Raw genomic sequence first — 3,965 nt, 5'->3', positions numbered from 1 at the left:
GAAAGTGTAAAACTATAAAATTATTACAAAATTTAATTACTTTGTAATTATAATATTGCTTTCGTGTAACTATTAGTGTTGTATCAGGCTAAGTAGTTAAGGGGCTAATTTGCGTTCAGTGGTTTGCTTTGCTGTGTCCCTGGAAAAAAGACAGCTCTCAATTTGTCCACTCTTTCTAGACATGAGCTGCTACCATGTGTTGCAGCATTACCTGTAAAATTTAATTTCAATGCAATTAGAAATGTAATTAATTTTTATTTAAAGTTAAAACAATTCCAGTTATAAGGAACCATGCAAGCTGATGGTTTGTACTTTTATTTTTTCATTTCAATATTTCGGGGTTAGGCTATCCTCTTCAGAAATTTTCAGAGATAGGACGCTGTGAGCTGATTTCTCTGCTCTGAAGTGTGTGTAATTAGAAACATATTACCATCCCACAGATACGTTATACTGATTATATTTAAGCAATTGGCATATGATGGTTCAGTAGTCATTGTGCTTACTCGCTGACCAAAGTACCATGAATATACCATAACCCCAATTTACTGCTAATTACAGTGAACAAGCTATAGTTGGGTCTTGGCCATTGACCATAAAAATCGTTATTTCTTTTTTACCTCATGCGAATCCTCAGTGGTGCCTCCTGCTATCTCGCTCTTTCATAACATCTTGCTAGCTAGTCAATATTAGCTGTTACTAATATTGTGTTATATCTTTTGGTTTAGTGTCTTATTCTTACGTAGCTCAGTCAAGTATGGTTAAATAGGACCTATTTCTGTTTAGGGAGCTCATCCAACTGTGAAATTTTCATTCCAATGTCAATAACTAGTATAAAACATTCACACAGTCTCTGCTCCTAGGGAAGATAAAAAGTAGTAAATAATTCTAAAATGAAAGGAAAAAAATTACATGATAAAAAGATTTCAAGGTGGAGCTAGTGTAAGTGTTTGATATTGTTATTTCATTATTAAGAAGTTTGTTGCTTTTTTTGATTTTGTAAATAAATTTTTTATAAAACTGTTTTAGTGTTTTTATTCCAAGCAGTGACGGAAATGTTTCTGAAATTAATTCTGTATTATGATTATTTGTGCTAAATTTATTAAACTAGTGGGAACATGACAAAAAGTAAATGATAAAGAGTTGATACAAATTAACTATAAAAACTCAGACAATACTGTATATCTGTGGACCCTCTCTTTCATTTAATAATTTGAAAGTTAATTTCTTTAATGAATGATACAAAAACGCCCTCTCCCTCCTTTTTATTTGGCTTTGTACAGTATTTCTATTTCAACTACTGTATTTGCTGGCATATAAGATACATCCTCTCATGAGATGCACTTCTATTTCACATGGATATTTTATGAGAAAAACAAATTCACTGTGTTTCATCAAACACTCATTAGAAGATATTTCAAAGTGGTTTTATGGGAGAAAATGTATGATTCTATTACGACAGTATACTGAATAAAGTATGAAACCATAAATTTATCATAAATAGACTACATTTTGGGAGTACCATCTTTCAGTTTTATCTTCTTTCAGATTGACCATATAGTTGTTTATATTTTCATCAAGAGAATTCCACATAGGATGTAAAACTTGTATGTTTGGTTATGATGTTTTGTGTTGCTGTTGTGATCAGCCACCAGGGTGGTATACCACTGCTATTGTTTTGTTGTTATCCACTTGTTGCAAATTGCCGATAAGTGGATGAAAATTTAACATTCCTTTCATCTCTCTAAGAGAAATTTTCATTTAGAAAATCGAAGATAAATGTTTCTAAAAAGTAATACATTCATTAAATAAGGTAAGGCACATATCAGGTGTGAATTATGTATTCTGAGGAAGGATGAATCATGATATGAAGTGACTTTCTTATTTAACTGCTGATGTACTGTGAACAATTTTTCAACAGTCTGTGATAATTTGGCTTTTCTCAGTATTTTAGTATTAGTAGCTTATGGTTCCCTAGCTTATGACACTTGGTCTCCCATCCATAATATGGTGACATTAGTTGCAAGGTAATTTTTTTTATTTGTTAAGCAAAAAAAAAAATAATAAACTTATAAGCCAGCAAATATGATACTTCTTTATTTTGTTTTCATAAATGGTATCAAACATTATATGACAATGAGAACAATTTCACTGGCTTCTTGAAACACATTTTCTCTTGTACCTGACAATTGATGTGTGTGTATTTATATGTATGCGCGGGGGTAAAATACCATCAATGGGGTGTAGACCATTCTTCCAATTTTCACTCACATGACAGTCCACCTACCACACTCTCCTCTCAAATTGAACACTTTTAAAAAAAAATCTGCTATTTTAACTAAATTAGCTCATCCCATATCTAACTTGTTTCACCGATTATTCATCAGTCACTTCAGACTAGCATGGTTAGTGATCTACTCATGTCTAACATGGGCAAAATGTTCCACTTAGATTTTAATGTCTACAAGAACTAACATCATGAATTAACATATTGCAAATTAATGTTAATTTTTCAACTTTGATTTTTTTTTTTGTTTCTCTTTTCCTTTTTTTTATAATTTTTTTTTTGTAAAAATGGAAATAAAAGTGCTTTGATATATATTGCTTTGTCCACTTGAATCTCTTCACGTTTGAAATAACTTTACAAGCATGGTGATGGTGTTTCTATAAACTTCAGATTTTTTTCACTGACTTCAGTAACTTCAACTACGATGCTAGAATTTGACAATGTAAGGAAAGATAACTCATATTATCCAAGTATTATTTTAGCTTTCATAATTCTCTCCCTTCATCATATTTTTTTTCTTTTAAATAAAAGTTTTAAACGAGTTCCAAGGATACTGAACTCTTCCCAATTTTTTGGGATAGGGGCACACTAGTGATTTGGCTGTTCATTATTTTCCCCATCTCCCTTGAAGGGTTTCAAATTGGCTTACAGTACCCCTGCTACTTAGTGCAAATATACCTATTTCTTTATTACCCACAAGGGGCTAAACACAGAGGGGACAAACAAGGACAGACATAGGTATTAAGTCGATTATATCGACCCCAGTGCGTAACTGGTACTTAATTTATCGACCCCGAAAGGATGAAAGGCAAAGTCGACCTCGGCGGAATTTGAACTCAGAACGTAGCGGCAGACGAAATACGGCTATGCATTTCGCCCGGCGTGCTAACGTTTCTGCCAGCTCGCCGCCTTAGTGCAAATATACCTTACCATACCTCAGGCACACGAGGGGGCTATGGGGTGCTCAGCACCTCCAGTTAGAATCTCAGCTCCTCCACCCCAGTATGAGAATTTGTTTTATCCACATTTTCATAAGCAATATCTGAAGTCGCTAAAGATGCAATAAATAAATTTTTTTTTTTATTTAGTAGGTAGTGATATGAAAATGTGGGTAAATTAGAGCTGGTCAAAGTGTTTGTTGTAGCTGTAATTGTTGCAGAATTTGGCTGCTGGCCCGGTCATCAACTGTGGCTTGAATTAAGGAGTGGGTAATGCTGGGTCAGATATTGGGTGACCACATTGACATTATGGTATTGTAAGTGTTTGGATATTGTGTGTATGTGTTTTGAAGTGGATCGTTATGATTTAACTAATCACAATTTACTTGAAAATGCTATCTGACAAGGATAGCTTTTGTCTTAGTTTGTTCTTTCTCATGTGCTGTCAAACAGAACAGAAATTGAGAAGGAACATATATTTCTGATGGCACATGAAAAAAAGTTTGAGCGAGGTCGTTGCCAGTGCCGTTGGACTGGCTCCTGTGCAGGTGGCACATAAAAAGCACCATTTGAGTGTGGCCGTTGCCAGTACCACCTGACTGGCCCTCGTGCCAGTGGAATGTAAAAGCACCCACTAAACTCTCGAGTGGTTGGCGTTAGGAAGGGCATCCAGCTGTAGAAACTCTAGCAGATCAGAATGGAGTCTGGTGCGGCCATCTGGTTCGCCAGACCTCAGTCAAATT

Source organism: Octopus sinensis, linkage group LG16, assembly GCF_006345805.1.
Source record: "Octopus sinensis linkage group LG16, ASM634580v1, whole genome shotgun sequence".
Classification (NCBI taxonomy): Eukaryota; Metazoa; Mollusca; class Cephalopoda; order Octopoda; family Octopodidae; genus Octopus; species Octopus sinensis.
The sequence above is the reverse complement of the archived record's forward strand: the minus strand, read 5'-3'. Positions refer to the sequence as shown.